This window comes from Panthera tigris, chromosome C1, assembly GCF_018350195.1.
Source record: "Panthera tigris isolate Pti1 chromosome C1, P.tigris_Pti1_mat1.1, whole genome shotgun sequence".
In the NCBI taxonomy this organism is placed as follows: Eukaryota; Metazoa; Chordata; class Mammalia; order Carnivora; family Felidae; genus Panthera; species Panthera tigris.
The window spans coordinates 110,883,309-110,909,446 of record NC_056667.1 but is presented as its reverse complement, the minus strand read 5'-3'; the positions used below and the strand labels follow the sequence as shown (position 1 = coordinate 110,909,446).

The 26,138-nt window shown below is 40.0% G+C and overlaps 1 long non-coding RNA gene across 1 annotated transcript in view; it reads right to left on the bottom strand.

Moving 5' to 3' along the window:
- LOC122241280 overlaps positions 1-17,908 on the bottom strand; it is a 34,004-nt gene extending 16,096 nt beyond the window's left edge. Inside the window, exon 1 of the long non-coding RNA XR_006221323.1 lies at positions 17,737-17,908. This is a non-coding gene — a long non-coding RNA (uncharacterized LOC122241280). The remainder of the gene's footprint in view (positions 1-17,736) is intronic.
- Positions 17,909-26,138: the final 8,230 nt, after the last annotated feature.

Below are 26,138 nucleotides of genomic sequence, written 5' to 3'. Positions count from 1 at the left end.
AAAAAAATCACTAGAGGGCTTCAATGGCAGATTTAAGGAGGCAAATAGAGAATCAGCAAATTTGAAGATACAGTAATTGAAATTATCAAGAATGAGGAGCAGACAGAAAAGAGAATGTTTTAAAAAGTGAGCAGAAATTAAGGATTTATGGAACACCATTAAGCAGATCAACATATACATAAAAAGAACCCCAGAAAGGGAAAAAAGCAAGAAGGGGGCATAAATATTATTCTTTAAAAAACAAAAGCCAAAACTTCCAAAATTTGATGAAAGACATGATTCTACAAATCTAAGAAGCTGACCAAATTCAAAGTAATCTGAAGTTGCCCACATTGAGACACATAATCAAACTGTCAAAAGACACAGAGAATTTTGCAAACAGGAAAAGAGAAATGACTCATGATATACAATGTATTCTCAATGTTATATCAATTTTCCATTACAAATTTTCAAGGCCAGAGGGTAGTAGGATGATATATTTAAAGAGCTGGGAAAAGATAAATAAACAAACCTGTGAGCCAAGAATTCTATATCCACCAAAACTTTCCTTCAGACATGAGGGAGAAATTAAGGCATGCCCAAATAAACAAGTGTTGAGAAAGGTCATAATCACTAGACCTTCTCTTCAAGAAAAGCCAAAGGGAGTCCTTTACATTGAAATAAATACAACACACTAAATAGTAACTTGTCATATTATTGTAATTTTGGTTTGTAGCTCCACTTTTTATTTTCTACAGGATTTAAAAGACAAATTAAAGAAGAGAGGCATCATGGCATCATGGTGGAGTGAATCCTTTGATTCACAGTGGTGGCACCAGCAGTGGCAATGGCATCAGTGACACTGATGACCCCTCTGGCAAAGGAATGAAGGGTGAAAGTGATGAGTGGGAGTCTGCCTGGCCCCACAGACTATAGCTAGAGGGTTCCACTCAGCTGCACCCAGATTCCTGGGGAGAAACCTCTATTGGGGGCGGGGGACTGAGGAAAGAAGGATGACAAAGATCTGAAAGAACACATTTCCTGCTATCTGCTCGGTAAGTTCAGCAAGAGGTCCATTCAGGACCTCCCCAGGATCCTCTTACTAAGCTTTGGGCATACCCAAAGCCCCAGATGCTTGGCACACTGCCCCAGGTCTGCCGCCAGCTTTTTTTGTTTGTTTTACCCGCTCTCTCCTAAATATAAGGCTCAGTTCCTGTAAAAGAAACCAAAAATTTATTCTGTAGCGCCACCTGCTGGAGAACAAAACAAAGACTTCTAATTGCCAACCTGTTCAACTAGAATCAAAGCAAACAAAACTTTACCTCAATAATGAAAGGTACTTGCTATTTCACATGTGGAGGCAGAGGCACATTTCATCAGAAACTATTAAAAAATCATTATAATACAGTATCATGAAAAGAAAATGACAATTATCCAGCAACTGAACTCAGAGATACAGAATATCACAACCTGATAGAGGATTCAAAATAGCTATTGTGAAGACATTCAGTAAGCTACAAGAAAACTCAAAAAAACAATTCAATGAACTCAGGAGTAAAATTGATGTACAGAAGGAATACTTTACCAAGAAGCTTAAAATCATTTAAAAAATTCTGGAGCTGAAGAAATCAATAAATGACATAATAATGCATTAGAAAGCATTGAAAATAGGTAAGATCAGGGGCTCCTGGGTGGCTCAGTTAATTGAGCATCCAGCTCTTGATTTTGGCTCAGGTCATGACCCCAGGGTCATAGGGTGGAGCCCCACATCCGGTTCCATGCTGACAGCCCTCTTCATCTCAGGGTTCTTTAAAAGAAAGAAAAGAAAGTGTGTGATGGGCATTGAGGAGGGCACATTTTTGGATGAGCACTGGGTATGGAAACCAATTTGACAATAAATTTCATATGAAAGAAAGAAAGAAAGAAAGAAAGAAAGAAAGAAAGAAAGAAAGAAAGAGAAAGAAAGAAAGAAAGAAAATAGACAAGATCAGATTAAAGGCAGAATAAGTTATCTGAAAGAAAGGAAACTTCAGGACCAGATGTTTCACTGGTGAATTCTACCAAACACTTAAAGAAGAATTAACACTAATACTCTTTAAACTCTTCCAAAATATAGGAAACACTTGCAAATTAATATTATAAGGCCAGCATTATCTTGATACCAAAACCAGATAAGGATAGACAGTATCCTGATGAATACAGATGCAAGAATTCTCAACAAACTATTAGCAAATAAAAGTCAAGAACACATTGAAAAGATTATACACCTACCAAGTGAGATTTGTCCCTGGAATGCAAGGATGGTTCAACATATGCAAATCAATTAAGTGTAATACATCACATCAATTAAATAAAAGATTAAAATGTCATGATCATCTCAATAGATGTAGAAAAAACATTTGACAAAATAAAACATTGTTTCATAATAAAATCCCTTGACAGATTAGATATGGAAGGAACACACTTCAGCATCATAAAGGCCATATACAAGAAACCCACAGCTAACATTATACTCAATGGAAAAAAATTAAGATCATCTCACAAAAATTAACTCAAAGTAGATCAAGACTTAAACATAAGACTGGATGCCATAAAACTCCTGGAAGAAAACTTAGAGATGAGGTTCCTCAATATTGATCTTGACAATGGTAATTTTGGCATGATGCCAGAAGCAAAATCAACAAAAGCAAAAATCAGCAAATGGGACTATCAAAAGCTTCCGCACCTCAAAAGGAACAATTAATCAAGTGAAAAGGCAACCTAAAGAATGGGAAAAAAAAGTTTGTAAATCATATATCTGATAAGAAGTTAATATTTAAAATATACAAAGAACTGATACACCTTAAAAACAGACCCAAAAATCCAGTTAAAAATGGGTAGCAGAACTAAGTAGATATTTTTCTGAATAAGATATCAAAATGGCCAACAGGCATATGAAAAGATAGTCAACATTATTAGTCATTAGGGAAATGCAAATCAAAACCACAATGAGATATCATCTCACACCCATTAGAATGTCTCTCATCAACATCACAAGAAGTGGCAATAGGTGCTGGTGAGGATGTGGTGAAAAGGGAACACTTATACACTGTTAATGACATGTCAATGGTCCAACCACTATGGAAAACACCATAGACTTCCCTTAAAACTTAAAAATAGATCTACCATATGACCCAGAAATTCCACCACTAAGTATATGCCCAAAGGAAATGAGAACAGTATTTCAACAAGATATATGCACTCCCATGTTTATTGCAGCATTATTCATAATAGCCAAGATATGAAAACAACCTAAATTCCCATCAACAGAAGAATGGATAAAAAAAGATGTGATATATACACAATGGAACATTATTCAGCCATGAGAAAGAAAAATATCCTATTTGAAACATGGATGGACCTTGAACACATTACGCTAAGTGAGATAAGACAGGCAGACAAAGATAAGTATTATATGATATCACTTATATGTAGAATCTAAAAATTTTAACTTAAAAAAAAAAGTAAAATGGTGGCTACAAAATGATGGGAGATAAAAATTTATGTTGTTTAATGGTACAAATTTGCAATGAGCAGTAAGTAAGCCATAGCCATCTAATGCACAATATAATGAATATAGAAAACAATATTGTATTATAATTATGTAATATAATAAATGTTGCTACAATAGCAATCAAGTGACAATATATATCAAAGCAACACATTGTACACCTTAAATTTACACAATATATAAAATGCATTCAGTAAAAAAGATAAATATGTAAAAATATAATAAACCAGATATTAGGCACATAATCTTTAAAGATGTAATTTGTAACATTAATAACATAAAGAAAACAGATGGAATCATAGAGTTTTTATATTCAATTGAAGTTGAGTTATAAGTTTATAAGTTAGTTATAAAGTTAGATATTATATGTAATCACCATGGTATCCACAAAGAAAGTATCAATAAAATATATACAAAAGGAAATGAAAAAGGAATCAAAATATGTCACTACAAAAAAATTAACTAAACACACCAAAAATAAGGCGGTAAAGAGGGAAATGAGGGACAAAATCACCAATAGACATACAGAAAACAAATTAATGAAAGGACCCAAGTAAGTTTTTCCTTATCAGTACTTATTTTAAATGCAAATGGATTAAATCTCCAATCAAAAGGCAGAAATTGGCAGAAAAGATTTTATTATGTGATATGCCTAAATGCTATCTACAAGAGACTCACTTTAGACTTCCAGATACAAGTACATTGAAAGTGAAAGAATGGAAAAAGATATTCCATGCAAATAGTAACCTGAAGAGAGTAAGGTGGCTATACTAACATCAGACAAAATAGACATTAAGTCAAACAATGTTGCAAGAGACAAAGAAAGACATTACATATTGATAAATATATATACATATATATTCATGAAGAATATATAACAATGATAAACATATGCACAAACATCAGAGCCCCCAAAATATGAAGCAAACACTGACAGAATTGAAGGGGAAAATAGTTCTGCAATAATAGTTGGAGACTTCAATACCGACTTAAAGAATGGATAGAACAATAAACCATATCAATAAAGAATAGTCATCAAGGAAATGCAACAACTTGAACAATGCCATAAACCAATTAGACCTAAAAGACATCTATAGAACATTCCACACAAAAAGAGCAGAATACAAATTTTTCTCAAGTGCATATAGCACACTCTCCAGACTAGACCATATATTAGGCCACAAAACAATTTTTTTAATTTATTTAAATTCAAGTTAGTTAACATATAGTGTAGTCTTAGCTTCAGGAGTAGAACCCAGTGATTCATCTCTTACATATGACACCCAGTGCTCATCCCAAAAAGTGCCCTCCTTAGTGCCCACCACAAAATAATTGTCAATAAATTTTAAAGATTAAAATTATAGAAAATATCTCTTTAATCACAATGAAATGAAACTAGAAAGCAATAACAAAGAAAAAATTGAAAAACTCACAATTATGTGGAAATTTTTAAACATCTTCTGAAAAAAAACAATGAGTGGAATGAGAAATCACAAAGAAAATTAGAAAATACCTTAATATATATGAAAATTAAAACATAATATGTCAAAGCATGTGGGATGCAGTGAAAGCAGTGTTAAAAATGAAATTTATATCTGTAAATAAACAATTCAAAATAGAAATAACAAATTCCACTTACAAAGCATCAAAAATAATAAAATTATTATTTAAACAAGAAAGCAAAGACTGGTGTAGTAAAACTACAAAATATTGCTGAACAAACTTAAAGAAGAGATAAATAAATGAAAAGTCATCCTTTGTTTACATCCTTTGTTATGATTTCAAAACTACCAAAAGTGATATAAAGATTCGATGAAATACCTGCAAACACTCCAACGGTATTTCTTTTTTTCTTTTTTTTTTTTTTTTTTTTGCCAAGATAGGAAAACCCATGTAAACATTCATGTGTAAATCTCCAGAGACTATGAATCACCAAAATGATCTTGAAAAAGAACAAAATTGGAGAACTCATACTTCCTGATTTCAAAACATACTATAAACCTAGAGTAATCAAAACAGCATAATACTAGCATAAGGACAGACATAAAGACCGATGGAATAGAATACAGAGCCCAGAAATCAGCCTTTACATATGTGATCATTTGATTTTTGACTAGAGCGCAAAGGCCACTTAAGAGGGAGTGAGCAATCTTTTCAACAAATGGTGCTGGGGAAACTGGATATCTGCAAGCAAATGAATGAAGTTTGTCTTTTACCTTAGACCATACACAAAAGTTAATTCAAAATGGGTCAAAAACCTAAACATATAATAGCTAAACCTATGAAATGTTTAGAACACAGCATAGGGCAAAATCTTCATGTTGAATTTGGCAATGATTTCTTGAATATGACACCAAAGGCACAGACAACAAAACTAAAACTAGACTAAGAGGACCTCACAAAAATTAAAATCTTTTGTACATCAAAAGAGACTATCAACTGAAAAAATAGCAACCTACAGGATTGAAGAAAATATTTGAAAACCATATATTGCTTAAGGGATTGCCATCCAGAATATATAAACAATGTGTACAATTCAACAATACAAACAACCCAATTCCAAAATGGGCAAAGGACTTGAATAGATATTTCTCCAAAGAATATACAAATATTCATGAGCATATGAAAAAATGTTCAACCTCACTAGTTATTATTGAAATTTAAATCAAAACCATAACGGGACACACTTCACGCCCACTAGGATGTCTACTACCACAAAGAACAAAAAATAACAAATGTTGGCAAACGTATGGAGAAATTACAACCCTTGTTCACTGTTAGTGGGAATATAAAATGGTGCTGCTTCTGTGACAACAGTTTGTTCCTGAAAAAGTTAAAAATAGAATTATCACATGAGCCAGGAATTCCACTTTCAGATATAGACCCAGAAGAACAAAAAATAGGCATTCAAACAGAAACTTGTACATCAATGTTCACAGCTGCATTATTCAGAATAGCTAAAAGGTGAAAACAATGCAAGTGTCCATTGTGAATGACTGAATTACCAAAAATGTACTATATACAAATAGTGTAGTATTTCAGCCTTAAAAGGAATAAAATTCTGATGCTCGCTACAACATGGATGAACCTTAAACATCATGCTAAGCGAGATAAGCCCGACACAAAATAACATTCATAGAGACATAAGTAGCATAGAGGTAACCAGGGCCTCAGTGGGGAGAGGGATGAGGGATTATTGTTTACTGGACACATAACATCTGTTTGGAATGATGGAAAAAATCTGGAAATGGATATTGATGATGGCTGCACTACATTGTGAAAGTATCTAATGCCACTGAATTGTACGCTTAAAAATGATGAAAATGGTAAACATCATGTTGAATATATTTTACTACAGTAAACAATGACCAAAAACACATGTCCACAAGTGTTTTGATATTTCTCCCTTTAGGAGGTGTAGGGAAATTCCCTTCAATTGAGTGTAGGCTAGATGTAGTGACTCATTTCTAACATGCAGAGTAACACAGAAGCGAGTTTACAATTTACAAGACTAGGTCCTAAAGAGCACAGCAGCATTTTCCTTGCTCTCTCACATGAATTTCTTCTCCCTCTGGGGGAAGTTAGATGCCATATCATAAGGGCACCCAAGCAGCATATAAAGCCCATGTGAGGGAAAGGTCTCCTGCCAACTGCCACGTGAGTGAACAATCTTGGAACAGATCCCCCACCCCAATCAAGTTTTCAGATCTCTGCAGTCACTGCCAACATTATGATTGTCATTTCATGAGAGATCCTGAGCCATGATCACCCAGCCAAGAGTCTCCTGAATTCTTAATCTGCTGAAAGTGTGAAAAAAATAAATATTTATTTTAAGCCTTGGTGTTTAGGGGTAATTTGTTTTTTCAGCAACAGAGAACACATGCAAATTTATAGGTCATTTTCATATAATGTAATTACTGACATGGCTAGGTTTAATTCCACAATCTTGTTTTTGTTTTCTATTTTTTCCATCTGTTCTTTAATACTTAATTTCTGTGTTCTACTTTCCCCGCTTTCTTTTAGATTATTCAAGTAATTTTATATCTTTCATTTTATCTGCTCTGTTGGATTCTAGCTATAATTCTTTGTAATTTCAAGTGGCTTCTCCAGAGATTACAATAGGCATCCTCAATTTATAGCAGTCCATCTTGAATTAACATTATTACATTCATACAAAATATTAAAACTTTATAACAGTACAGTTCCAGTTATTCTCCCATTCTGCCCTTTGTGCTTTTATTGTCATGTTTTAATTCTAAATATATTATTAAGCCCATCAAATATTTTCATTATCGTTTTAAACAGTCAATAATCCTTTACAAGAAAATCATTTATTTTTTTCAATTTTTTTGTTTATTTTTGTGAGAGAGAGAGAGAGGCAGAGTGCAAGTGGGGGAGGGACAGAGAAGGAGACACAGAATCCGAAGCAGGCTCCAGGCTCTGAGCTGTCAGCACAGAGCCTGACCTGGGGCTTGAACTCATGAACCGTGAGATCATGACCTAAGCCAAAGTTGGACGCTTAACCGACTGAGCCACTCAGGCGCTCTACAAAAAAATTTAAAGCATTCTTTTATATTTAGCCACATATTACAATTTTCAGTGTTCTTTCTTCTTTCTTGTTAATCTGACCTTATATTTGGGATCCTATATATTTAACAACAACAACAAAAAAAAAAAACTCACAACTTTCTCTGATATTTTTGGTGGCATAATTATGATGGCCACAAATGGTCTCACTTATATGACTGACAAGGATGGGGTGGAAACAGGGTAGCTGGCATTCCACACAACTGCAAATCATGTCCTTAGTAAGCTCTCTTGACATCTCCTGGCCCTCTATTTAAGCTTCCTCTCCAACAAATGAGCTTCCTCCATAAGATGGGAAGATGCTTCTGGCAGCCCAGAGTCCCATTCTTCCAGCACTGTGACTCCAAAGGCACTGTGACCCTAAGGTAAAAGACAGTCTTTCCGCTGTCAACAGAAGAAAAATCCTGGGGAAAGACTCTAATTGGTCAAATGGACTACTTTAATATTCTTGAACAAATCAATAAAGCCAAGGAAATTGGGGTGCTCTGATTGGCCAGGTATGGGGCACACACCAATCTCTGTGTTCTGGAGAAGGCTAGAGAACCAGGTATGTTAACCAAACACGGAGGCAAAAAAAGAATCCTGCTGGGCAGCCTAGGTGTAATGGCTACCACATTCCCAAGCTAAGTTGGAACCACAGGAACAGCACCCCATTTACCATGAATCACTTAAAATACACAGGGAATCAATCAATATCTGGTCCCTTGCAACCCCAGGATATGAGCACAGCAAGAGTCCCTGAGGGTTCAAACCTCTATCCATCTGCCTCCAAATACCAGACCAATGAAAGTGTCTCAATTCCTACACAAAGCAGCTCAGCAAACAGAAAGAGTTCAGGCTTAGCATCAGAGACCTGAATTTGAGTCTCAATTCTGCGATTCACTGGATCTTGGACAGATTATGTAACCTTTTTGAGACTTAATTTTTCCTCAATAGAATGGAGGAAATATTATCAACATCACAAAGTGAACACAAGGATTACATGATGACAAAAAAAAAAAAAAAAACTTACAATGTTAAACAAAGAGAAAAGAGCAAGAGGAGATATTACACATCCAGGTAGACAGTCCTATGAAAAATACCTACACACGGAAAACATCCAGAACCATGAAATTGACAGCACAGGTTGTCTTTTGGCAATGGGACTTGGGAAGAAAATGTGTCTGTCTGATCAAATTTCTTCCTATTTCTTCCAAAACCTCATACCTGGGAATTGAATTTTTGGTTCTCCACTTCTGCTATGACAATGCCCCTCCCCCTTGCTCCGGGCAATGGTCCTATGCAAGGTTCACTTGCCCAAATAAAGAACAATTTTAGTGTAAAGGGCAAGGATAAACCAGTTCTATTGCAAGATCAAAACAGTCTGCTATGTCTGTATCATAGATGCTCCCAACATAATAAAAGTATCTTCCTTTCACATCAAGAGGAGAAAACCTTCTCTTTCAACTTATGTCTTAAGATGAACTGAAATCCCTGATGTGGCAAATTCGGTGCTGTCTTCCTCATGTCCAGTCCCCCCTGGAGGGAGGGAAGTCAGACAGCCTCCTCTGGGATGTCACAGGCTCTGGGATCTCAGTCACTATGCATCCCAGTCACTATGAGGAAACACACCCCCTCTTCAAATACAGCTGCTCTCTCAGTCTCAGAAGCTGAGCTCCTGGGCCTGGGGTCCACCCTCTTCACAATCAGGCCCAGATCAGATACACCTTGGTTCCCCTGCCTTCCACACTGGGCCTCTGGTTTGCAAAGTCTTCTGTCCTTCCTCTGGTCTCCCATAACTGCTCCTCTGTGCACCTCATCCCAGTATCAACACAGTAATGCCATTCCCTAGTGATAAGTCTGCCAGCCCCAGGGTAACCTGAGCTTCCCAAGAGCTGGGACTGCGTCTTAATTATATAAACAAAAGAGAGCCAGACACATAATAGAGACTCAGATGTTGAAAGCAGTAATGAATTTATGAGTGGATAAATGGATGGATGGATGGATGGATGGTTCGCTTTTATCTCCAAGTTCCCAGGTTCTATCCTACTGCCTACAAGTTCCTTCAGTTTGTTCTCAGCACCCTCTTTCTGCCTCCTAACTAATGATAAAACATCCATCTTCCTCCATTGCCTGGTAGGACCCAGAGTTGCTCATGGCTTCAGGTTCTCCCTTCTGACTCTCAGGAGCTTCGCCCCCGCTGAGGCTGCTCTAGCCAGGACACACTGTCAACTTGGCTTCCTTCCTTCCTGAAGCTCCCTGGACAGCCAGCTCCCTGCTCACTTCCACTCCCTGCCATAAATGGCTCTGAAAATCCCCTTGGACATCAGAGTCATCCTGTCCTTCTTGTCTGAACATTTTTGAGCTGCAAACAAAGCATGATTTTGTTGTCTGGGGAGCATGGTACAGTTCCAGAGACAAAGACACCTTTGGGTTCAGAGACTACCTTTCTGCCTCGCTAGCAGGCTGAATCCTACAACTCACTAGCAAAATCTCAGTTTTATCATCTACCAAATGATACCAATTTTATCCTCTCACAGGGCTATTTTGAGGATTAGAGAAAATGATGGTAGAGTACACGACCTGGTATATAGTAAGCTTTCGATAATGTGTTCCCTTCTCTGGCAAAAGTAAGTCTCCTCTAGCCAACTACTAGCCCACTGAACAACAGCCCCCCAGCCTTCTCTGCCCTTGGTGCCTCAGCTGCTCCATCAGCCTGCTGTCTGCTCCTAAGACTCTCTGTGGACTTTAAAGGTTTGTTAAAGTCTTAAAGCAAGTGGTAATTCTTACTACAGTATATGGCTCCATTTGACAAGAGTAGACTGAGGCCTAGGGTCATCAAGTACTAAGGCCAGGTATTCTTCCTCATTCTCATTGGTCTTCCTCCCCTTGAACCCAGACTGGCCCTGAGACTATGCAACTGGAAGTCAGCAGCAGTAAGGCTGTGCCTGCCCAGGAAGTGGAGAGAAAGCAGGAACTTCTTCATTCTCAGAACACTGGTCTGCAGAGGCTCCCTCTGGGAGGGCAGCCACCTGGACTGGCCACATAGGGACGCGAACTCCAGTCAACAGCCGCACTTGCACTCCCAGCGGACAGCCGGCACCAACTGCAGGCCAAAGGATGTGCCACATCTTAAATGTCCCGGCCGGCCGGCCGAGCCAGCCGACGCCAGGTGAACCAGACGAACTCACAAAACTGTGAAATAATACAAGGGCTGTTTTAAGCCACTGCGTATCAGGGTGGTTTGTTACAGAGCAAACAGGTGCCCAAAACAAAAGCATGGATGACAAAGGTCACATACAGCTCACGTCTGGACCGCCCCCACGTCTGGACCGCCCCCTCTCCGAAGCCGTGTCCAAGCCCAAGCCGTGTGGGGAATTTGGCAGCGCTGACAAGCCTCCCTCCCCCACAGCTTGCCAGCACTTGGCTGCCTTGCCCTCCACGGGCCACAGAGCCAAAAGTGGGGTTCTATCGCCCCCTTGCTGAGCAGAGCCGGCACTGCGCAGAGCTCCCTGCCCAGCCCGCCTCCAGGCTGCCATCTGCCTTCCCTCGTGCTGGACGGGCAGCCCACCCCAGAGGCCTCCCCCTGCCAGGAACACTTCGCTGGGAGGCAGGGGCCTGCGGCTGTAGCAGTCCCAGCTGCCAGACCAGCAAGCTCCTTGTGCTCACTAGGGCTGCCAGTGGGATTTGAGAGAACAGCGGGAAGCCTTTTCCTGATAAACTGGGGAGATGGAAAGCGCGACTGGCGGTGGAGGGACCGCCATCAATCTGAAAGCCTGTCAATTGGGGTTTGGCCAACAGACAGTGGCCTTTCCCATGCCAGGATGATACCCCACACGGCCCGGTGGGGACAGTCAGGGAAAAAGAGTGGGACTCAGGAGGCTGAGGGCTCAGTCAGCCCCTGCCCTTCTTCCCACAGGGAATGCTGCCCCCCAGCGAAAATTCTGGATTTCTTTTACTGTGATAAAGTATACCTAACGTACAATTTACCATGTGAACCCTTTTCAGTAGCACATTTGAGTGGTACCTAGTATATTCATAATGCTGTGCAACCATCACCATCATTCATCTCCAGAACTCTTCATCTGCCCACACTGAAACTCCCCTCCCATTAAAACAGTAACTCCCCAGCCCCTCCCCCAGCCCCCTGGCACCCACCTTTCCACTCTCTGTCTCTATGCAGTGCCTGTATGAGGCACTCTAGATGCCTCATAAGTGGAATCCTACAGTATTTGTCCTTTTGTGACTGGCTTATTCCACTTAGCATAACGTCTTCAAAGTTCATCCATATTGTACACGTGTGAAAGCTTCCCTCCTTTCTCAGGCTGAATGGGTTCACCACATTTTGTTTATCTATTTATCCACTGATGGACATCTGGCTTGCTTCAAGCTTTTGGCTATTATATATAATCTGTTAGGAACATGGGTACACATATATCTGAATCCCAGCTTTCGCTTCCTTCCAGATGCTTTTTAAAGTACTCTCTTTCCCTCTGTTGACTATAACATTTAGAGATGTAAGTACTCCTACCTGCCTACCTGGCTGACTTGAGATTAAGAGGCCTCACTCCTAAACCTTTTGTCCTGACCCATCAAGTAATAATAACAGACATTTATAGAGCAGTTATCCACATGTCACTGCTTTACAAATACTTTAATTCCTACAACAACCCTGCGAAGTAGGCATGGCCTTCCTACTAAGTCCCAGAGAGGGCACAAGCTTTGCTAAGGTCACCAGCAGCTAGCTGTGAGTAGCAGAGTTAAGACTTACAGTCAGGGCCGTGTGAACCCCAATTCCACAGCTTACAGCTGCTGAATCTACTTAATGTAAAGAAGCCCATTTTCTGGGGTACACTCTTGTCCCCCAAGCCAGAACCTCAGTACTCCTTCTCCACCACATTTGATCTTACTCCCTCCCTTCTGGACCCAAACTCAAGCAGTTTTTCCCCCGGAGGGGGGCTATGTGGTTCACGAGTGTCCCTCCCAGGTAAGCGCCAGTCCTGAGCCGGCCCAAGGCACCCTTGTAGCTAAAGCTGTGTCCCACACAGCTTTCTCTGGTTCAATCTCTTGACAATAGTAGGGGTAATGGCCCTGGAAGTAGCTTCCAGGGATGTTATGGGAAATGAGAAAAGAAAGCCTCTCCCAATCAGCTCTACTTGTTCCCACCTCTCCAGCAGGACAGTGTCTCCTGATGGGTGACTTTTACCAAGAGGCAGAACCCCTGCAATTACCTGTGGGCAGCCCAGGCCCCCAGCCCTGCCCCGTGCTTTCAGAGAGGGCAGGACAGGGTCAGATGGGTCCCAAGACCTAGCTCCAAAGAGTCAGAAGGAAGAACCATCATAGTCTTCTGTGACACGGGCACTTTGCTCGACCTGACTCAGCTCTTGGTGTTCAGCTTATCTTGGCCAGAACCCTGGTGGGAAGAGAATGGGAGGTGGAGGGGAAGATGCAGGCACCCAGTCTCTGAATCTCCACTAGGGAGGAGAAAATTCACCTGAGAGAATGGCTGAACCCTGTGCTACAGTGGCGGGACAGCTCAATAACTTGAGGTGGACTCCAGACACCACCATCAGGTCACCTAACAAAGCCCCACAGCAAAGAGCCAGAATTCCCACTCCAAAGAAGGTATTTAGTGCTGAGAGAGTGGGATAACTGGAGGTGAGGGCAGATCCCTGCAGGGTCTTAATGAGATGGATGTGAACGCTATCTGCCCTGTCTCAGGCAATCTGAAAACCACAGAAGTTCAGAACCATCAACCTTCAAGTCATAGATCTTTCACTGGATAATTTCAGGGAGTCCATGAACCCTTAAACCCAAACAAAATGAGGTGCTGTAGGGTTTTTTTTTAGGAGAGTCTACAGAGAATTGCTTCATGAATGAGCAAAGTGAGTCATGATGCAGGAAATGTCCAGAGGTGCTGGTTGGTCTAGTCCAACACCCCTAGTCCAACACCCCTTCCATGCTAGCAATAAAAAAGCTGGGTTCCAGAGAGGGAAAAGAAGGGTTTGTCCACAGACACACAACACACTGCACAATAGAGGTGAATCTGCCCCCGCCCCACCCAGTCTGTCCTTGGGGCAGCTCTGTGACCTCTCCACAGCCCAGACAGGAGAGGAAGTTGAAGAGGAAACATGGGGGTTCTGGAGAGAAGGGCCCAGCAACCCCCATCTCCAACAAGGATGCAGTAAGAGGGAAAGAAGCCGCTGCACCATTTAAAGTGCAAGAGAAAACCTGAAACATGGTTTTCAGCATGTTTCCTGTCATCAACCCTGTCATCAAAAAAATAGTCTGTTATTCCCAAATGGGAGAGGCACTGCTCTATCTCCACTGAGAGCAAAGGAGAAAGGATGGGACTTTAGCCAGAGGACAGCAGAAGGAAGGTCAGGAGGCGTCCAGGAGCGAGAGTCCTGCTTTGCCCTTGACTTCTGAGACCAGCCAGAAGTCAGGCCTGCTCTGGCCTCAATATCTCCCCCTGTATATGAAAGACGTACCCAAGGTCACTCTCAAGTAACTGCTTCTGTTTCCAACAGCCTGTGGCTCCTGGTGAGTATGTGAAATCACTCCTGCTGCTGAGAATGGAAGGAGCTGGGGGCAGCTCTTCTCAGCCCTAGCCAGCCTCCAGGAGCTTATCGACATGCCTTTCAAAGGCAGGTCTCTCCTCATCCCCTCCCTTCCACCTCCACCATACACATGACTTTGTCTGCTTTAAAGGAGCTTTTGGGTGATCTGCCCAGAGCCCAAGCCTTGCTAGCTAAAAGTCTAGGGAGAAGAGGGAGAGAGGGGCTCCCAGGATCTCCCTCTGGGGAGCTGATCAAAAACTAACTGGCTTTCCCATGCCTGCACCACCTCATTTTCTTGGGGAAATGGCTGGTGGAGAGAGCATCCCCAACTGGCTGAGTGTTCTGACATCAGTAGCCATTTTAATTTAATTCTCAGGGTCAGGGGAGCTTTGAGCTACTGTCGCTGTGTTTGTGTGGCTCCAAATGACCTTTGGAGGCCAGCTGGGCCTACTGAGTAAGGACACTGGCTCCAGACAGTCCTGAGGGAGGCCAAGGGGTGGGAAGCTCGGACCACTCAGGATTGAGGCAAACTCACATCTAGAGGAGGAGGAGCCACTGTCCGCCTCCCTGCCCTCCCCCTCGCAGCACTGTGCCACGTTTGACTGAAATTTAATTAGATTGTAATGTAAGCAGGAATGAGCAAGGACTCTTAATTGAAAATTACATTTCCCTCTCCATCACAGCTCACAGACTTGATGCTATCAGAGCTTCTGTAAACATGGCTAGCACCCTGTAGAGCAGGCCCCCAAGTCCCATCCCTGGCCAGAGGCCAGCACCCCTTCCTGTACTGCAAGGCTGCAGGCAGGCCCAGTGGGGAAATCACTTGCTAGGGAAAGCCTTAGCTGGGACTCTTCAGCTTTCCTCTGCTCCTCCCATGTCACCCTGCCTCCTCATCGCTACAGACATGCTGAGTACCAGAAGCAGGAAGAAATAAAACCATGGGGAGCCCCCTACATGCATTTTCACATTTGATCCTCAGATGGTTTCTATTCTTTCATATCCATTTTACAGGTAAGAATATTGAGGCTCAGAAGCTAGACCACTCTTCTGTCTGCCTTGGTCACTGAAGAAGCTAGGATTTGAACATAGAAATAACTACCTCCAAAGCAGATAACAACCTTCCTTCCACTGCTCTGATGCCCCCCATACTGTGTCCTTGGTAAGACACACTTCTTGGAGCCAGGTGAGGGCAGAGCACTATCTAGTAAAACAGCTTCCCAACCACGGCAGATTGATCCAGAAGACATCTGACCCAAGAAAGGCTGTGCAAGGCTCTGTCCCTAGTGTATGAATTTTGAGAGGACAAATACAGAAGCTGGGTGTTGTTACTGGCAGTGGCTCGGGTTCTACCACCATCAGCTGCCAAAACCTAGGAGCTGGCCTCTAGTGCCCCCTTTACTTCTCCAGAATGCTCCTTCACTCTTCCAATCTATTTTGGGATTTGGGAAGGGTTTGTTTGCTTCCTTGTTTCGTTCAAAGTAGATTTCTGTTGTTTGCAACCAAAGAACTTTATTATGCATCTGAAGAGATCTGAAAAGGTATATAGACAAAAGGCCTCTGGAATTTTTGCTCCACCCAGTTGCTCAAAGCTTACTCTTCCCCATCCTCAATACTCACTTCCTCCAGCTAGGCCCGTCTCCTCTGCTCAAGCTGAGCCCATTCAGGCCCAAGCCACTTTTCTGCATACAGCGCCCTCCCTACTTCAAACTCCACTTTTCCTCGAAGCAAAGAAATTCTACCCACTTTTCCAAGATACAACTCAACCACCTCAGCATACTCTGAACAATTACAATATTGACAATCCAGAATAATAATCAAACCCAACATATGATGCCTTGTATTGCTACTGACTTAGTTCATAAGGCTTTTGATCATAGAAATCTCATATTGTCCTGATGTTATAGAACAGAAAGGGCTTAGCACAGGCTGGAAGCAGAAAAAAATGCACTAAACTGCTTGCAAGGATGGCCTGGCAGAGACTGCTTCCACTTGCTCAAAAACTGCTGCATTTTGCAGCTATACTGCACATCCCAGTCTCGTGGTGCTCAGGCACAGCCATATGACGGTGTTCCAGTCAATGAAATGTGAGCAGGACTGAAGTATGCATTTTCCAGCCCAAGGCTTTAAAGGAGCAGGTATGGCCACCCACATCCTTCCCCTTCCTTTGGCTACATGCAGAAATCGAGTCCCTCTGTTCTAAATCATTGTGTGGAAGAAGTCTCCTGCCAATAAGAACACCTGCTCCAGAAAATTATATAAATGAAAAATAAACTTCTATTGTGTTTGATCGATCATACACTTTGTGGTCTATTTGTTAGAGTAGCTAGCACTACTACCTGTTACAGATGGTGATCAAAATGACACTGGAGAAAATAATGGTGTTTGTAGTGGTGATGATTGTGAAGATGGCCACGGTTATGGGGCTGTGGTAATAGTGGGAATGTCAGTGGTGGTGGTAGTGACAGTAACAGTGACAATTTTAATGACTATAAAGATGGGGCTGATATCATTAATGACTGTGATACTACTATGGCAATAATAATTTAATAGGCTGCTGATAAAGACTTTCCCTGTTACCACAGAACTAGGTCCTAAAGCTAAAGAAAAAGAATCACTAAGTTCACCCTACTTAAATCAATATTCTCTATTTGGAGAAAATATAACCTTTTTATATTGATACCCCATCAAGTTGTGTCTTCAATATTCCAGTTACATCAGGAATGGGAACAGAGGTGATTCCTTAACTTTTTACAAAATGTTTACCAAGTGCCTACAAAATTCCAAGTCACATATTGAGGGGAATAACATTGACAGTGACCACCATGGTGAAAATGATAATAGTTCTTGAGGGTCTCCCTTAGATGCCTGGGAGAGTCTGAGTTCCCTCTGCCCTCACTGTACCCCAGGCCATCTTCCCCTGTGATCAGGCATATCTGCTAGGATACTGGAGTGCTCACCAGTTAATAGAGACCCATTTTAATAAATATTAAGCAAAGTAGATGTTCATTGCTCACTCACAAAAACATCCAGGTCAGTCACCTAGGGGTGGGAAGGGTTGGTGAGGTTGGTGAGGTACCTCACCTCATTAGTCTGTCCACCTCTGGTTCTGCTATCTTCATCACATAGCTTCCATTTCAAGGGCAGCTCCCAGGCTCAGGTCCACATCCAATCCCTTGGAAGGAAGAAGAGGAAAGGGAAGCCATGAACCTTCCTTTAAACAGAAACACCCCCCAAAGCTGCAGGTGCTATTTCCACTCAGATTCCATTGCATAGAACCTGGTCACTTGGCAACACCCATTACCAGGGAGGCTGGAATGTCATCTTTAGTTGGGTGGCCACACAACCGGTGAGAAATTCCTTTACTGTGTAAAAATGAGAGATGACTACTGGGGAATAGTTAGCAGTCTCTGCCACACAGTGGTGGCTCCATTAGTCAATGGGATCTTTTAAAATATATAAATTGGATCTTGTCACCCTCCCCCAAATTAAAATCTTGTTATTTCCTTAGAACAAACTCCAATTCCCCCACCATTGCCCACAATGCCCTATAAGATCTGAGGACACCTTCCCTCATTCAAACCTCATTTTATATGTCACTCTTCCTTACTCATAATCCTGTGCCCACATTGGCCACATTCTGTGAGATTACTGTAACATCTAAATTCCTTGCCATGTTGCAGATTTTGGATTTTCTGTTCTCTCTGCCAAGAATGTTTTTCTCTCAACTGTGCTCATGGCTGGCTCTTCCTAATGTTGTGAGTCCAGAATAAATGGAAGCTCCCTACATAGGCCTTCCCTTGTCATCCTGTGTAAGCTAGACCCCCACCCACCTGCCAAAGTACTCTCTACTATGTCACTTCATACGTTTTTCAGGACTCATCACCAATTGTAATATCTTGCTTATTTATTTGTTTATTTATTTATTTATTTATTTACTGTAAATATATAAATTTACAGCTTTTCCCCACTGGAAGATTAGCTCCCTGAGGTCTGGAACCCTGTCTTGTGTTTTCACTATAGAATCCCTATAACTAACATGTGTACGGACTCAATAAATATTTGTTAAGTAACACTTATTTTCCAGGGCCTCCTCCTTCCTTTCCAAGACTAACTGTCAATCCGTATTCATAATCATCCCTGAAAAGAGTTAGGTAGGCAATTGGCCCCTGAATGTACCTACCTAACCACCTGCTTGGTAGAGAATGTCTGGCTTACTGGTAGCTCCTACCCTATGAAAGCAACACACAGAGCAAAAGAGAGAAATTGGACATGATTCCTGATATTAAGGCCTGGAGACCACATTGCTAACAAAATATGGCCCAGTGAATGTGTCAGGCTCTTCCCCTGAGTAAGAACGTTAAGGGGACAAAAGAGAGGGAGTCTGCCGTGATGAGGAACAGAGGCACTACTCCCTAAAGCTAATGATTTGAGTAGATTACTAAACATGAAAATAAAAGACCAAAGTGAAGAAGTGACGAAGAAAGCAATTAGCCATGGTTGCCAGAAGATGGAGCTGCTGGTCTTAGACACCCCTTCACTCTCTGCCTAAATAAGGATAAGTCATGCCACGTCTCTGGACAGTAGTCTCCTCATCTGTTAATAAGAGCATTGGACTAAGTCATTTCAACAGTGTCTTACAGCTACGATGGGCTATAGGGAAGAAGGGCTTTCTTCACTAGTCTTAAAGCCCACCAAGCTGCAGAATTGAATGCGTTCTGCTCCTAGCACCTCCCTGCTCCATGACTACATGGCTCCTTTTCTTCTCTTTTCTTTTCTTTTCTTTCTTTCTTTCTTTCTTTCTTTCTTTGTCTTGTTTTGTTTTTTTGTTTGTTTTTTGCCAAAGCAGTACTTTTGTTGCAGTTATTCAGTGATATTTTATACTTTAATTGTTATTTTTTTAGGTATTTGTTGTCTTCCTGTTTGTTTCTCCAAGTTTTTATTTAAATTCCAATTAGTTAACATACAATGTAATATTAGCTTCAGGTGTAGAATTTATTGATTCATCGCTTACATACATGGCTCCTTTTCTAATCAAACTCTTGTTCAGCACATCCTGAGTCCACAAACATTGGCAAAAGGGACTGGAGAGGGTCCTATTGCTGGTCTAGCAAGCTGGTATCTGTGAAGTCGCCAAGAGTGGCTTCTTGCCTTCTTTGGATTCTTTGCTATAAGGAGGCAAGCACACCGCCACTCTGTTTCCTGAGCATCATGCCAGCAAGGAGACAAGTCTTGCTTGTTCAATAGCCACGAAATTCCTAACATGTATGGAGACCTTAGATATCAAGCATTCACAAGTTAACGCTAACTTAACATCATGGGTAGCAACTTTTCTGAACTGGAGGAAAACAAAACTCCAAACTGTCTGTAGGCATTCCTCATAAAAGTCTACTTATAGAAAAAAGAGAGGGACAGAAAAATTCCAGAGTTTGGAACAAAAAAGAAAATACAAAACCAATAACCAAATATATTGCTTATCTATTTTAAATCTATCTCTAGACTAGCAGCTGTGAGTGATGATGCCCACGATAGATGACAGCTTTAAGGTAATGTCTTTACATCACCTAACTTCTAGGAAATGGCAAAATGATGCAGGATGACAGGAAGCTTGTGGGAATAACATAAAGGTAATTTTCTCTTAGAATTAGACTATTAAAAATTAATAAATTGCTAGAAAAAAACACAAGAAATAAAAAATCTGAATAATTCTATAATGATTAAAGAAACTAAAACTGTAAATTAAACAAAACTATTTCCAAAAGGTAAGCCAAGATAACTATGCCAGAAAACTCTAAAAAAAAACATTTAAAAAAAGAAATAAAGCCAGTATTATACACAGCCTTCCATAGATACAAAAAGAAGAAACATTGCCATCAGACTAGCATAACCCTATTAGTTCCAATATCTGACAAGGACAATACAAAAGAAGAAAAATACTGGACAAAATAATGTATAAATAGGGTGCAAAAGTTATTTCAAAATGAGCGTGATTGGGGAAAAAAAAGTGATAGGGGAAGAGGTTCAAGATGGTAGCACAGAAAGATTCTGACCTCAGCTTTTCTGATAGACACAACAAATCAACAGCTATCACCTCCACATCACCTCCACAACAAAGGATAAAAAGGCCACATCAATAGGGTAGGAGATGCAGAAGCACACTCTCATCAAAAATCCCACGCCAAGCACAGTGACTCTCAGTTGGGAGGGACCTTGAAAAAGTAGAATTTTTTCCTGAGGGGTGAGGGGCTTGTACTCCACATCAGGCACCCAGAACCTTGGATCCTGAACCGGAGAGATAAGCTCCCAAAATGTAAAACTAACAAGGATTACACCCAGGAGGACCAAAGAAGAGAGCCCACCCTTAAAGTGCTCATATGCAGATTCATTTGCCCCAGGACCCAATGCAAAAGAAGGAACTTTGAAAATTACCTAGACCATATGTGAAGGAGACACACTTACTAATCTTAAAGAACATGCTGAAGAAGCAGGAACCTGTTAGAACTCCCTCACAAGGGAAAAGCACTGGTAAGTACCATTTTTGTAATCTCACTCTATCTTGCTAATGCTGGCACTGGCAGACACCATTTTGGCAATCTCATTCTAACTTGCTAGTGCAGTTAGGTCTTTCCCATCCCCCTGAATCACACCCACAACACAGCCAGCTGGGTGAGCACTCAGCTACCCATGTGCTGAAGCCATGCCACAACCAGCCAGATAAGCATCCTGCCCCCACACCTTCACCAGAGCCACACTATATTCAGCCAAGCAACAACCCCACCCCCATTCCCACACATCCTGCAATCACAACACAGTCAGCTGCATCACAGCCAACCCTCCCCCCCATACCTCATCTGCATCACAGACAACCTGTAGAGCATCTGGCACCCCCACATGGCAGTTGGATCACAGCTGGTGAGGCAAATGTCCTGCCCTTCCCCTACACTGCAACCCTGCCACAGCCAGTGGACTCATGCAGGCCACAAAGCGGATGCCCCTGGAGTGCCAAGCTCTGATGACCAGGGAGATTGAGTTTCTGGACCCCACAGTTCATCTCTTACACAAGACCATGACTTCAACACTGGGAGAGATAGTTGTACCACCTCATACATTGACACAAACACAGAGAATTGGGTAAAGTGAGGAGATTGAGGATATGTTCCAAACAAAAGAACAAGACATAACCTTAGAAAAAAGACCTTAATGAAACAGAGATAAGGAATCTACCTGGTAAGGAGTTCAAAGTAATGGTCATAAAGATGTTTACAAAACTAGGGATAAGAATGAAAAAACACAATGAGAAATTCAACAAGGAAATAGAAAATATAAGAAAGTACCAAACAGAGGTCATGAAGCTGAAGAATACAATGGTTGAACTGAAAAAATATGCTGATGGGTTTAACAGCAGACTGAAGGAAGCAGAAGAAAGGATCAGCAAGCTGGGAGAGAAAGCAATGGAACTCACCCAAACAGAGCAGAAAAAGGGAAAAAGAATTTTAAAAAGTGAAGATACCTTAAGGGACCTATATGACAACATCAAGCAGAACAACATCCATATTACAGTTTCCAGAAGGGGAAGAGAGCGGGAAAGGGGCAGAAAATTTATTTAAATAAATAATGGCTGAAAACTAACCTAATCTAGAGAAGAAAACAGACATCTTGGTCTAGGAAGCACAGAGAGTTCCAAATAAGGTGAACCCAAATAGATCCACACCAAGACACATTACAATTAAAGATAAGAGAATCTTAAAAGCAGCAAAAAAAAAATACAACATGTTATGTACTTAGGAAACTTCATAAAGCTATCAACTGATTTCTCAGCAGACACTTTGCAGGTCAGAAGGGAGTGCCATGAGATATTCAAAGTATTGAAAGAAAACAAAAATCCAACCAAGAAAACTTTATCTGGCAAACTTATTACTCAGAATAGAAAAAAGAGATAGTTTTTCAGATAAGCAAAAGCTAAAGTTAATCACCATTAAACTGGTCTTACAAGAAATGTTAAAGGGAGTTTTTTAAGCTGAAAAGATAACACTAAGTAATGACAAGACAATGTACAAAAGTAAAAATATCACTGGAAAAGGTAAATATTTTTAAAGGCAGTAGATTAATCACTTATAAAGACTTTGAAGGTCAAAAGACATAAGTAGTAAAATTAGCTAAAACTACAATAATTAGTTAATGAATACATAAAATAAAAATATGTGAAAAGTGACATCAAAAATAAAACACGAAGGAGGAGTAAAAATATAGATTTTGGACTGTATTCAAATTTAAGTTGCTATCAACTTAAAATATATATATATATATATATATATATATATATATATATATACATACACACACACACACACACATAGATATCTATGTGTGTGTGTATGTGAAGCTCACAGTAACCACAAAGCAAAAATTTATAATAAATACACAAAAGAAATGCAAAAGGACTTTAACATAACACTAAGGAAAGCTGATGAGGGACCATAAGGCAAACTGAGGGCCAAGCACAAGCTAGTCACAACCCCTCACCCCACCAGGTGGGATATGTGTGATATTCCTCAAGCATTCCTGGCTGCTCAAGAGCAAAAAAAAAAAAAGGACAGAAAACAAATGGTTAAACTGATAGTCTCCATCAGTTTACAAATATTTTAGTAATATTACAAGAAAAAAGCAATCTTATCAATAGCCTAATCTCCGGGAACTCCCTACTATCTTAATGGTAATGCTTTGCTAGAGGGAAAAACAACTTTAGCTTGACAATAGTTAGGTCTCCAGTAATCTGTAAATCCTCTATAGCATATGGAAATCCCTTTAAGAAACTTCCCCTTGACTTTCCCTGCCCCAACTCCACAGTATTTAAGCAGTCACTCTGCACAACCCCTGTGCAGCTTTCTGCCCATGGGTCCTGTCCCTATGCTTTAACTTTTTCACCAAAGGTATCTTCAAGAATTCTTCCTTGGCCATCAGGTCCAAACCCCAAGAACCCCACCAATACCCCCAAACCCCATCAAAATCTATAAAACCACAAAGGAAGACAAAGAGAAGAAAGGAACAGAGAGGAACTATAGAAATAGGCAGAAAACAATTAACAAAATGGCAATAAGCACATATCCTTCAATAATCACCTTAAATGTAAATAGACTAAATTGTCCAATTAAAAGACATACAGCAGCTGAATAAATAAATAAAAAAAAACAAGGTTCATCTATATGCTGCTGACAAGACACTCACTTTAGAAGAACACATTCAGAATGAAATTGAACAGATAAAGATATTCCATGCAAATAGAAATGAAAAGAAAGTTGGTGTAACTATACTTATATCAGACAAAATAGACTTTAAATAAAGACTAAAAAAGACAAAGAAAAACATTACATAATGATAAAAGGGTCAATCAGCAAGAAGATATAACATTTATAAATATATATGCATCCAACATAGGAACTACAAAGTATATAAAGCAAATATTAACAGACACAAAGGGAGAAAATGACAGCAATATAATAATAGTAGGAAATTTTAAACCCCACTTACATCAATGGATAGATCAGACAGACAGAAATTCAATAGGGAAATATCAACCTTAAATGACACATAAGAGCAGATGGGTTTCTCAGTGACACCATCAAGTGTAATAATATTTGCATTATAGAGATCCCGGAAGGAGAAGAGAGAAAGAAAGGGTTAGAAAACTTACCTGAACAAATAATAGCTGAAAACATACCTAATCTGGGGGAGAAAACAGAAATCCAGGTCCAGGAAGCGTAGAAAACCCCTAACAAGGTTAACTCAAGAGGTCCACACCAAGACACATAATAATTAAAATGGCAAAAAGTAGTAACAGAGAATTTTTTAAGTGGCAGGAGAAAACAGTTACATACAAGGAAAACCCCATAAAGCTATCAGTTGATTTTTCAGCAGAAACTTTGCTGGCCAGAAGGAGTGGCATGACATATCAAGTGCTGAAAGGAGAAAACCTGCAAGCAAGAATACTCTCCCCAGCAAGATTATCATTCAGAATAGAAGGAGAAATAAAGAGTTTTCCAGACAAACAAGTTAAAGGAGTTGATCACCTTTAAATCAGTTCCACAAGAAATGTTAAAGAGAAGACTTTAAGTGGAAAGAAAAGGCCAAAACTAGAAGTAAGAAAATTTGAAAGGAAAAAACACTTTACAGGTAAATGCAAACATATACTTAAGGTAGTAGGTTAATCACTTTTAAGCCAATATAAAGGCAAAAACACAAAAGTAGTAGAATCAATTATATCTACAAAGATTAATCAAGGATATACAAAATTAAAAGATGTGAAGTATGACATCTTATACATAAAATATGGAAGGAATAAAAGTTTCGTGCTTTTAGAATGTGTTCAAACTTAAGCAAACATCAACTTACTACAAACTCCTATACACATAAGATATTATATATGAACGTAATGACAACCACAAATCAAAAACCTATAGCAGATACACAAAAAAATAACAAGCAACATTAAAGAAAGATATCAAACTACAAGGGAAGGAACCAAAGAAGAAGAAAGAAAAGAGAAGAACTACAAAACAACCAGAAAACAATTAACAAAATGACAGGACATATATAATATCAATAATTACTTTAAATGTAAATGGACTAAATACTTCACTCAAAAGACATAGAGTGGCTAAATGAATAAAAAATTTTTAAAAAGACCCATCTATATGCTCTCTTCGAGAGACTTACTTCAGACCTAAAGACACATACAGACTGAAAGTGAAGGGCTATAAAAATATAAATCATGCAAATGGAAACAAACAAACAAACAAACAAAAAACTGGGGTAGTGATACTTATACCAAACAAAATAGATCTTAAAACAAAGACTGTGGCAACAGACAAAGAAAGACACTACATAATGATAAAGGGATCAATACAAAAAGAGGATATAATTATTAAAAATATTTATGCACCTGGGGTGTCTGGCTGGCTAGGTCAGAAAAGTATGCAACTCTTGATCTTGGAGTCATGAAATCAAGCCCCACATTTGGTGTAGAGATTACTAAAATAAATAAAACTTTTAAAAAAATATATCTATGCACCCAAAAAAGGAGCATCTAAATACATAAAGCAAATATTATCAGACATAAAAGGAGAAATTGACAGTAATATAATAATAGTAGGGGACTTTAATACCCCACCTACTTCAATGGATAAATCATCCAAACAGAAAATCAACCAGAAAACAGTGGCTTTGAACAGCACATTAAGCCAGATGGACCTAACAGATATATACAGAACATTCCATTCAAAAACAGCAGATTACACATTCTTTTCAAGGGTACATGGGACATTCTCCACATATATCACATGTTAGGCCACAAAACAAATCTCAGTAAATTTAAGAAGATTGAAATTATATCAAGCATCTTTTCTGACCACAACAGTATGAATCTACAAATCAATTACAAGAAAATATCTGGAAAGAAAACAAATTCATGGAGGCTAAACAAAATCCTA